General features: G+C 39.4%; 1 protein-coding gene across 1 annotated transcript in view; it reads right to left on the bottom strand.

The window, feature by feature from the left end:
• LOC105457382 (26S proteasome non-ATPase regulatory subunit 1) overlaps positions 1-12,215 on the bottom strand; it is a 40,315-nt gene that overhangs the window by 4,724 nt on the left and 23,376 nt on the right. The gene's annotated exons all lie outside the window — the stretch shown is intronic.

Below are 12,215 nucleotides of genomic sequence, written 5' to 3'. Positions count from 1 at the left end.
ATTTTTTACCATCATTTTTACCGTAGAAATAAATTAAATTTTAAGTTTCATTTTAAATATATATTCAGTGTTATAATGTATCATAATATTCAATAAGATGTATAAATATTTAATTTGATTTTTCTAGATTAATAAAAAAATGTGTGAAGATTTAGTTAATTAAAGATTTTTAAGTATCTTGACGATTTTAAATCACTATTTAGCCTTTCAATTCAAATTTTCAAAATCTAAAAATTCAATAAAGCTAGTTTGCTAGTACGCTAACATTTCGATAAAATATTTAAAAAGTTCTAGATTCCTTTCTCTCGAATTCCCCAAATTTTTACACGTTCAAAGCTTTGATGCCTTAAATTTCTACATATAATAGAAGAGCTTTCAGAATTGTAACTATTTAACAAGTGGTTAAAAAATATTTTTATTTTATCTGCACTTTTATCATTTCATAAACCGCTCTTGCAACTTCCTGCTTTCTTCCCATCAATTTAATAGCGATAAGAAAATACAAGTAATAAAAAAATTACATACTAAAATGCTATCTTTTTGCTTATCAACTTTTCATTTTTGGTAAATTTGCCTCTCTAAAAATCCATAAAAGTGAATAAACTAAAATATAATTATTTAAAAAAAATAAATTAAAATGGAAATCTTAATAAAAATACAGGATACAATATGACACGGCAATACATACTTCTCGCCAATTTTCTATCTCTTTCCACGCGACAATATTTCCCAGTTTTTTCCCCCGGGGATACGTTTTATTCGGGAAACGAGCGAGACGGGCCGGGCAGAGGAAGCTGCGACTTAGTTTCTCCGCCTGATAGAAATTATTTATTTCGATTTATCGGCCGGCTCCCGCGATTTCAAAGGATACCGCGTTTGTAGGCGTCTCATAAACGTTTTGAGAGAATTCGTCCCCCTCAACAAAGCGTTCCCGTGGGAGAGAACCTTCTATCGTCCCCTCTTTGTCTTCCGCGACGGAAAGTTTCGCCGGAAGCCACATCGTCTATTGTCGCTTTGATTTTACCTGGGCAACCCTCCGATTACTGCCTCAAACGGAATTTGCATACCAACTTCATGCCGGAATGCACCACGCTATTCTATACGCCGCGCCGCGTCGCACAATTATTGCATTTTAAAGTGCATTCTCAATGAAGCTTCCCGGTCAACTCTGACGGAGATAAGAGACGCCTCATGCATGTCGTATATGAATTAAAAATGCAAATAATAAGTAGATTGGCTGAAACTTTACTTCCTAAACTTCTACATACGTTTTCTAGATAATTCTCTCTGAGATAACTTATCCGAGATAAAGCAAAGCATTCGCAATTTTCTAATTGTTCTCTTCGCAGATTAGCCAATTTGTTATCTATATCGCGGATCTCTGGCCGTGTGCAATTCGCCATTACTGTATAAATAATTCGTCATGCAACATCGAGGATGCCTGGTGGACGACGACGGTCGTATGATTAATGGTGTCAGCGCGGTTCGTTTTTTCGCATCGAATCGATCCCGAAATCGATGGAACGAGGGAGTTGGGGGGGGAGGAAGAGGGGAGGGGGACTAGGCCGCGGGCTTCTGTCTGGAAGCACTCCGCGACAAGAAATTTCGCCGGCACGTCAACGGAAGCATGTCGACGTCCACGACGGAGATATGCAAATGCCGGGCCATTATGCAAAGATCTCGGATGCGGCACAGTATGCTAAGAAGGCCTCCCGTCCGGCTGCTCGCCGATATGAAAATTAATCGATACCCCGCTTGGCGCGCAAGCCTTCCATTCACGGGTATTTAGTATTCCGTATAGGATTGAAAGATTGCAGGACATGACATAGAAAATCCTTTGAGTACCTCATTACAAGCACAATTCCTGTCAACAGACTGAGAATATTCCGTTAATTTAAAAGAGGAGATAAATTAGAGAAACAACATTTAAACAAAAACGCTTATTCATATTATATTATATTTTTTTATTAAAGAAATAGTTAATAAAATAAATCATTTAAAGGGTAATCTTCATTTGTAAAATTCCAATTTTCAATCAATATTCATTGTTAACAATATTCATTTTTATCGATTCTGTGATTCAGAGACTTCAGAGTACAATACAGAAATTCATGCGAAATATCTTTACAAGAAGTGTCTCTCCTTGCAAAGAGAGCTCTCGCATTAATTCATTTTAAAAAGCTTCAAATCGAAGAAAAAGACAAATTCAATCTCCAATATCATCTTCGCTAAATTCGCTGAAATCTCGCGTTTTTCAACAAAAGAGCGTCTCCCTTTCTCGAACGAAGAGTAAATCCTGCATTTTACCGATGCTCTCCAATCGTCAAGTCGCTAAAATGCTCCCAATATAAAAAAGACAAATCCCCTTCATTCACGGATAAAATAGAAGATCATCGGAATCATCCTTCCTTTTGCGAAAGAAAAACTCCTTCATCAGAAAGAAAGCTCTGATTAATCGCTAAAAAATCTCCGGTTCTCCGATAATTCGCGCAGGTCTCGAGCGACGGGGCACCTGGAAGAGATATCTCCTGAACAAGGGTTCGGGCGGAAGCGGCGGCACGCCGCAACACACCTCCGGCACGTCGACCGACACCGAGCTAACCACCCTCGACACCCACGAGCTATGGCTGCAGGAGAGCGAGCCACCACCCTCAGCCATGTCCGCCCTTCACGCCTTCGGCGCGGAGATGCTGAAGCTGTCGAGGGGTCTCGAGGGGATGGCCGGCAGTTCCGGCAATCAGACCCCATCAAAATCGACAACCCAACATCATCATCATCATCATCATCAGCATCATCATCAGCAGCAGCAGCAGCAGCAGCAGCAGCAACAGCAACAGCAACAGCAGCAGCAGCAGCAGCAACAGCAGCAGCAACTGCTGCAACTGCAGCAGCACGGTCCGTCACCGCGCAGATGCAGCTTCCGCAATGGGTATGGCGATTATTGCAAGTAATATGTGTTTGCGAATCATAAATCTTTCTGTAAGCCTATCTCGTGATCGCGATATGATAACTTTCATAACAAGAATACAATAAAAATAAAATGTACTTAGAACAAGAAAATAATGGAAAAAGTAAATAAGACGTATTATATAAATTATAAAGATTGAAAAAAGACAAACAAATCATTCACGTAGAAATAACAATAAATAAAAATAGGTAAAATTTTAATTCATCTTATTTCTATTTTATCGGTAAAATTCATTCATGAAAGGTCTCTTTCCTTTAGCTTTTTGGACGACTTTTTAGACAATTCTATGAGTTTCATAAAGTTTTTCAATTTTTACTTTGTTCTATCTTTTTTCGGTTCTCTATCATTTTTCTTAGCGATTATCAAACTGTATTATTTTATGCAAAATGCTTGATATACGACATCCCACGCGTAATTTCGCAAGAAGGAAATTTCCGTGCTTGTATGAGTTTTCGCGGCGGATGCTTTTGCAATTATTAACGACATATCCATCGCGTCGTAACCTACGAGCTCTCAAAATGCACCATTGTGCTTGACGGCGCGGCGGCACGTTTCCGTGGCAATACGACGGCACGAATTTACGTCACTTTGTCACTCCGGCTCGCACAACACCGTGACTACTACGAGACGCGGTTAGCCTTGCGTCAAATCAACTTACGGCGGCAGCCGGAGAGTTTCCGGTGAATTTGTGTCATCCGATGTACCAACAACCCACTAGCGCACAACTATCGCGTTGAAGATCTTAAGTGAAGAATTTCTTATTATACTCGATACTCGCGATTGTAATTTAAAACGATGCTCGACGTTTTCTCTCAATATTCTTCAACGTGTCTCACATTGCTGTTATAGACAATATTTCTTCTAAAAATTTTCTAAAAACATAACACATTGCCCTCAGGGCTTTTTTGGGCAATCTGATTTTTCAAAATATTCGCTTCTCTATATACGTATACATGTATAATATTCTAAGCTTACAAGCTCACTAATATTTTCGTTAAAAAACGTAAGTGGAGTAGAAAATTTTATTCCACATTTTTTATGCGAATAATTTAAACGTACAGAAGCCTCCTACAAAAACAGTAATTATTCCTTCCAATTTAAAAATTTTTAAAAAGATATCAATTTTAGAAGTTAAATGTCAGTTGAAAAAAAATCAACTTTAAATTTATCCGGGAATCTAAGGTATATTTCTTGGGATGTCCTGACACACAGGATCATCGCTTACTTCCTCAAGGATCGAATGAGAGAGAGAGAGAGGGGAGGGGGGGAGTTGCGGGAGAGGGAATTATATTTGACGTCGTTTAAAGCTTCCAGCGTCGATCCACGGGAATACGCAAGCTGAAAGTGGAACGAGAACGTAGGAGTACGGCCGGAATATTAAAAGAGACTCCTCCAACCTACTGTAGTAAAATATGTTTCAATCGTAATCCACCGATCTGCTGTCCTGCGTCTTCGATTTCCTACCGCCCCTTTGCGCGTTTGAGAGGTATGTTTAAAGTTTAAACGTTTCGAAAGATCAGATATCGATGACAGAGAGACTTCGCGAAAATAAAATACGAGTATTTAATCATTTCGGAGCAAAATAAAAATTCATTAAATCAAAAGGAATGAAAATGCAAGAAAGGTCCTTGGGAAGGAGCTTAAAATTTTCAGAAAGCAGCGGACCGCGAGAATTCTCGCGAGAAATGCGGCCGAGAAATCTTTGGGAAACGAGAGATCTACGATTCGAGACACGCAACATTTTCAAGACGCATGCGGCCGGAAAGATCTAGCGAGGAGTGGAAGAACGGAATCGTATCGGATGCCGCTGAAAGGCGAAAATCTCTCAAAGTAAATTGGTGCAATCATTAGATCGCAATATTTCAAATTGCGCAGCTTCCATTTCCAAGCTTCCTTCTTTACTCTTGCACCTTTTAATGGACGTATTAGTAACAAAATCCCAGAGCAAGTCCCCTTTGGCTTTAATGATATATTTAAAGCTCCGTCCAAGAGTACATCCGCCATAAAAGTTAAAACAAATCCCAGATCGTGCAAAATCAACATGGAATCCTTTTAGAAAGCTGAAAAATTTACTTCTACGTCAACCAAAATAATATATGTACGTAATTTAATCTTGCGAAAAATAGTTTTTTACACAGTAATAGAATGCATGATTTATCACATTTTATTAATGTACTTTACGAAGCGACGAATTAAGTTTTTAGAAACGAAAAATCACACACATTGCAGCGGTTACACAGCTCTCGTAATTCTGCAGCGAATTTTGCATGTTCTCGCGACGATCGAATTTCCCGAAAATCTCTCTGAATCCAGACGGGACTCACGTGAAAACGCGAAAGCGGACGCGTCAGAAAGGTCACCGCGACGACGGGAAAACCCATTTATACACGGTAGCCTCAAAGTGGATTGCACTTAGCTGCTGGCATTCAAAGTGCAAAACGGACCAACCTCTGGACGGAGAGGGAAAAGGGCGAACGAAGGGGATGACGGGGAGGGGGCGGTGGGAAAGGGAGAGAGGGAGGGAGGGAGGGAGGTCGCAGATGGTGAGTTTCGCTCGTTCACTCGTGGTCGCGTACTTAAGTAAACTGCTCCTGCCCCCCACGTGAACATCTAATAAAGGAATGCACTTAGGATCGTGCCTCTGAACGCATCAAACGAAGATTACCTCTCTATTGCCGCGCAGAGGACTTTGCCTTTCGCGGAGTTGCTTTCTGTCGATCTCGTAAATTAAATAACCGCGGAGTATTCAAAGACCCTCCCTGGGGGTGTTTTTCCCTCTCAATTGTTACAATATAAATTAAATTATATTAAATTTAATAATAGAGTATAAAGAAATTTTAGGGGATATATAGAGGATATACATATATAGGATGTTCCCGAAATAATATCATGGAACAGTGATTTTTATAATTTCTCATAAAAAATAAATAAAATTTTTTCTACAAATTTCTTTATAAAAAAATGGAAAGTTAATCACATATTTACGCTTTTTGAAGTTAGCATTTGAATGTAAATCAAATTTTATAAAGCAGTGACGGGGCATAGCCATCGTGACAGCACGATGTTTCCAATTTTTATTATCATTATGTGTTTTTGTAAAAAAAATCTAAATTCCATAAAAAGTCTATTGAAATTAATCGAAAGGAAAATTAAATAATAAATAAAAGTTAATGCGAAGAATACATTTTAATCTAAATTAATGTATAAACTACGTATGACAGGTTGACACAAATTGTAATAGAAATGTAAATAAAAACAAAAAATTGTAACAGCAATTTCTTAATAATCCAATATTTACATCATAACGGTAGAAAGGAACCAAATTAGATTCCCTGTTTAAAATGCATTTCCTGAGATGCATCTGTTTCTCCTTCAACCAGGTCATCTCCCCCAACCCCTCTTTTCTCGACCCCTTCAGTCTCTACCTCGACCAATATTTTTCTCAATTTGCCGTCAAGACCGCGGCCCAAGGTAATCCACTCCGAGGACAATCGGGCCGTTTCTCTTCCTTCCGGAAGCGTCCTCAATTATCCCCGAAAACCCCGCCAACGCATCTCCAAAGCGCTGATAAAATTGTCAATCTTCAGCAACGATAACGCTCCGATAACGCTAAGGGAAGGTCAGAGGGAGGGAAGGGGGGAAAAGGAGTAATACAATAGCCTTTTTATCTCAATTTTTAAAGAACGATTGTCGAATTCTGTCTGTTCCGAAAACTATCGAACTCTTAATCTTAAGTTTTTCACATTGTCTCAAAAATTTTTTTAAAATTTTGTATTACTATTTTTCATCTAAAACTCTTATTCCGCTATTATTTTATGTTCTTCTTCACATCATTATCTTAACTCTTTCGTTAAAATTTTAACTTTTTTTACATCATTATTATTGTAATCTTTTTTCCAAAATCCAGATTGCACTTGACGGCAATCCTCATTAATTTCATGGTTTCTCACATTATTATCGTATTGCCTCGATTTTTCTTTATAATCCGAGATTTCACTTTATCGTTTTGCTCGTCTACTCGTATATCCGTATATCCTCTATATTTTCCCTCAAATTTCTTTATACTCTATTATTAAATTTAATATAATTTAATTTATAATGTAACAATTGAGAGGGAAAAACATCCTAAGGGAGGGTCTTTGAATACTCCACGGTTATTTAATTTACGAGATCGCCAGCGGATAAAGTATCGGTAACAAAGACACAAATATTTATAGATGTTTGGTTAACCAATGAAAAAATAACGATTGATCGATAACGAATTGTTAACGATCGTCGATGGGAACGAGCGTATCCCGACGACCCGTCAAAACTTTACAGTGCAGGTGCACATCTCGCGTGTCTCTAATTTGCAAGGACGGAAACAATTTTTTCCCTCCCGTACTCTCGCGCACAAGCTCATCCAATCTCGCGATCAATTACCGCGCCACGCTGCAAAATAGGATGCAATCGCCCATTTTTTTCTTTTTTCCCTCTTTCTTCTATTTCTACCGTTTATTTCTCTCCAACTGCATACGGCCGACCGATTCCGCGTATCAAATGATAAAGAGACTCGCGCTCATATCGGAATAACAGTCGTGTGCGCATTTCGTGACGGTGATATTTGTAGATTCCCTTTGAAGCGCCGGGGATCGTGACAAAAATATCCAAATATTTTCTCCCTTCAGCGAACGCTAAGCGACAATTTCGCATGAAACAATAAGAGGATTATCCAGTGCCGAATAATAAAGGAATCGGTGAATCAATCTTTTGCGTTTTCGCGCAGTTTTTAGCTCACGGCATATAGGCGGATTATTTTCGACTCGATTGCGATTGATAAGAAAAGCCTTTTGTCGCGCGTTGAAACTTTTCAGATATTCCCTTTTTTCTCTTCGGTTTGATTTATAACGGCGAGAGAGAGATTATTCGGCGCGATAAAATAACAGGATTCGAGCATTAATCCCTCAATAAAACGTTCATACCTTTTTATCGCAGCGGGGATTATTTTTTAAATCGATTACAATTGATAATAAAAGTCTTGTCACGCGTGAAACCCTCCAAATGTTTCTCTCTTCAGTTTGTCGATTTTGCAGCGAATAATAAAATGTTTGTTAATCGTGAAATAACGACGGACTGCAAATATTAATTTTTCGATTGCAAACATTTCATTTAATTAGCTCTATTTTCGAAATCCTAGATCCGTCAAAAAAAATCTCTAACCGTGACAAGATGCATTTTTCATACACATGGTACGTGTATTCAATCTGGCTGACCATTTATGGACTATTACTACTTACAGTTGAAGCTTTCTAACTATTCTGTAAGACATAATCGTTATCATTTAATATTAATAATACACTCTATCGCTATAATAAACAGTTTTATAATATTTTTAACATTTTTGGCATTAATATTTTAAATTTGTATTTCAAATTTATTTTATAAGAATATTATACGTATATAATATTATAACAGTTGAGTTTTTATTTTATTTATTTTCAGAAGTGCGGAGAGCACGGAAAGTAGCAAGTCCTGCTCGAGAACGAGCCTAGAAGATTTCGCGAGTCCTTGGAAACATCGGAGACGAGCGTCGACCTACAACGAGGCTCATTTGGAGAGGACGATGCAGATTATGGGCTCGCCGAAGACACCAAGGAAAAGGTCCTTCAGCTTCCACGAGCAGTCGTCCTGTCGCAAAAGCGAGGACGACTCGACGCGCAAGAAGTGTCACGAGAAAGCATCGGAAGGACCGATAACGCTACCGCCACCCTGCACGTGTCCCTACTTCGGGGAATCCTCGAAGAAACCGCCGCCGTCGAGCGAGATCGTCATCGTCTCCAGCGACACAATGAAGCCTATTGGTAACAGAAACCTGGAAACGGGTCTACCTATATTCCTTCCAGGCGACACGGCGAGACCTGTTGGCAACAAGGGTCCGGAAATGGGCCTGCTGGGTAGAAACAACAGTGCCAGATCTACAGAGGGTGCCAAAGGTTACGAGCAGCTGACCCTCGCGAATTCCGTGGTCACGTGGCGAAGCGGAAGGCGAGGTTCCAGCCTGGGTACGTGACGATAAGAGTGGCGATGACGTAAACAACAACGCGAGCTTTCGATCAGCTCCTCGATAATTGCCTGCGAGAAATTCTCTTGGCCATCGCGTGCCGCTAACGTTCCGCTAAAAATTGCGGAAGCAAAGAGAGAGGGAGAGAGAGAGAGAGAGAGAGAGAGAGGGGGTGAGCGAGTTCGTGAAAGTGGTTAGATCGAGTCTCGAAGAAGGGGTGGGTGAAACGGGGTTGCCCGAGTCCCCCAGTTGCTCGATCACCCTCTTTTTACGGTTTGAGAAAAATGGAGAGATTCGTTCGAGAAGAACGTGATTCATGGTCACGAAAAGCTTCCGATCATTGCCTTTCCAGGATCGTGCAGGATTTTCGCACGACTGATCTTGGGTGCTTCAAGACTGTACAAATTGGCGTATTTGCGAAGCTCTTAAAAATTTTTAACGGAGATTAAAAAATATCTTTTCAATTTCTTATTTTAAGATCATTAAATTTTTTTAATTTTCATATCGCATTTTAAAAAAGTAAGATTCTTACATTATTATCTAAAGCTTCGTAAAATTTATTAATTCATCTTATATAAAATTTATTAATTAGTTTATCTAATTAACAAATTTGATATGTTGTTAAAATCAACGCTCAAAATTTTAAACTTTGTATCATTTATTATAAATTTTCAACTCTCGCAAAGAAAGTTCATAAATTGTAAATTATTTAATTTGTGTCAAAAATTTTGGCGCAATTTTGCCACGGAAAGTGCTTTTCATTTAAGGCTAATTTAATTAAAATCTTTATATTTCACAGATCCTCGAATTAAATTCTAATCCTGAAATTTTCACTATCTAACGCTTGAATCTTGAAATTTTCGCACGTTTGAAAAGTTCACCTCAATATCTCGCGAACCGTTCCGAAAACTTTCAGCATTTAGAAAAATCCCCAACTTTTTCCCGCAAACGATTTCCAATTTGCAGCGACGGCGGCAATCCTTTTACCCGCGAGCTCATCCATTTTCGTGAATCGAATCTTTCGAATCCTTTTGCAGGCAGCACCAAGACCCTGCTGTCCGCTAATGCGAGAGCGACGCCGTTGCGACGCGCGGCGACGATGCGGGCGCACAACGGTGCGATGGGCGCGACGGGAGTGACCCTGAGCCAGAGTAATCCGTCATCGCCAAACCTGCTCAGGTACTCGGGCGGCCAGGTGCGCAGCCATCACTCGCGCAACTGCAGCGTAATCTCGCGCAACAGTTCCCGCCACGGCAGAATCATCCGGTTGGAGCAGAAGGCGACGAAGGTCCTCGGCGTGGTGTTCTTCACGTTCGTGATCCTGTGGGCGCCGTTCTTCGTGCTGAATCTGGTGCCGGCCGTGTGCCCCGACTGCGAGCGTCGCATCGACCGCAAGATCTTCGACCTGGTCACCTGGCTCGGCTACGCCAGCTCCATGGTCAACCCGATCTTCTACACCATCTTCAACAAGGTCTTCCGCCAGGCGTTCAAGAAAGTGCTGCTTTGCAGGTATCGAAATCAAGAGTGGCGACCGCCAAGGTAGGCCCTGAACCCCGGGAGACCGGGGATCACCATCAGCAGAGTGTAAACGGGAATGAGAATGGAAGACCGATGCGCGCGCGATGAGAACGGTGAGAGCCAAAAAGACATACGGAGCGAAAGTTAAACTCATCGAGTTCTGTTATTCTACTCGCGCGATTGGCTTGTTTTGAGAAACATATAACGACGGCCTGAGTAGCTTGTATTCTTTGTATGTATGCGTGTGTGTGGATTGGAGCGCAATTGCCATGTCGATTGTTGACGGATTAAAAGTTCTCTGTCGAATCTTCCTATTAGCGACTCCCGTTAACGTTTCGTATCCAATAATAATTTTAATGAACTAAAAATATTTTTTTAAATCTTCCTGTATACGTACAGCTCCTATATATACACATGTACTAATACTTCATATCAATTACATATCAATATGCAATAATATGTAATATATAACGATGCCTATTTTAATAGTTTTATATTTAAAAGTAATTATCCCTCCTAAAGAATATTTTATTATGATGAAACTCAGATCCTTTACTAGGATTATTTTTGATAACTCAAATAATCACAAAATAATTTTATCTCTGCACTAATTTTTATTTGCCTCATGTTTTTATAATAACTTTTATTTTAAGTAATTTTCAATTTAACACTAAATCACTAATCACATTTTTCACGTTCGACTTCTGTCCTAATTGATATTTTATTGCAATAAAATTTATGTTTTTCGCTTGAATTCCGTTTAAATAATTTTAGATAATTTTCTTTATAACAAAAACACTATTTCTCGAATGTTTTCTGCGTATGTTTAGAGCAAACTTTCCGAAAGCTCGATCGCGCGAGGACACGACACGCGAGTGAACAATCTGACTAGTGGTCTAATAAGGAAACTGTAACATATAGTACTTCCAAACACACGCTTTCTGTAACTGCAAAACCAGCCGATATAACCTACCACCGACTAATTAAATTCGCAATTAAATTCCCCTAATTAAATCTCGCACGGAGTAACGAGGAATTTGTAAATAAAAAAAAACGGAACGACGTGCGTTTAATTATAATTACGATTAAGAGTATAGAATGTGTATATGTGTGCGCGCGTGTGAGTGTATAACTGTTGAAAACTTGCTAGTATATAAGCTGTTATTAATGAAAATGATGCTCATGAGAGAAAAGTGTGTCAAGAGCGAAGTCATCGAAGAACGAAGAAAGAATCTGAGTTCGCGACAAATTAAATGATCGATAGAAGACTTATTAATGACGTTATAGTGTCGTCGATGTGTGTGTATACGAAAGAGAAAAATAATTCCCACTGAGGGAAAGATCCCTTGATCCTTTCGTTGTTTCTGACATATAAATCGCCGCGCAATAATTAAAGAGGCACGACAACCTTCTTCTTATTATTCCCTAATTAATTATTTTAGTAGAATGCATCTGTTTCTGGTATACTTTTCTTTTTATTAAGAATTTTTACGACATCCCGTCAACTCGAAATTCCACGGGTTAAAAAAAACCCTAAAATGCAATTCTCGAGGCAATTTTATTAGTTTTAATTATACAACTGTAGCGCGCAGCTCGAATTATAGACTTCAAATGCAATCGCATAGCAATACAATTGCCGGTCTTGTCGCGAAACTGTACCGCATGATTCTGCAATCACCCCGATTCTGA

Source organism: Wasmannia auropunctata, unplaced genomic scaffold (assembly GCF_000956235.1).
Source record: "Wasmannia auropunctata unplaced genomic scaffold, wasmannia.A_1.0 LD335244.1, whole genome shotgun sequence".
In the NCBI taxonomy this organism is placed as follows: domain Eukaryota; kingdom Metazoa; phylum Arthropoda; class Insecta; order Hymenoptera; family Formicidae; genus Wasmannia; species Wasmannia auropunctata.
The sequence above is the reverse complement of the archived record's forward strand: the minus strand, read 5'-3'. Positions and strand labels throughout refer to the sequence as shown.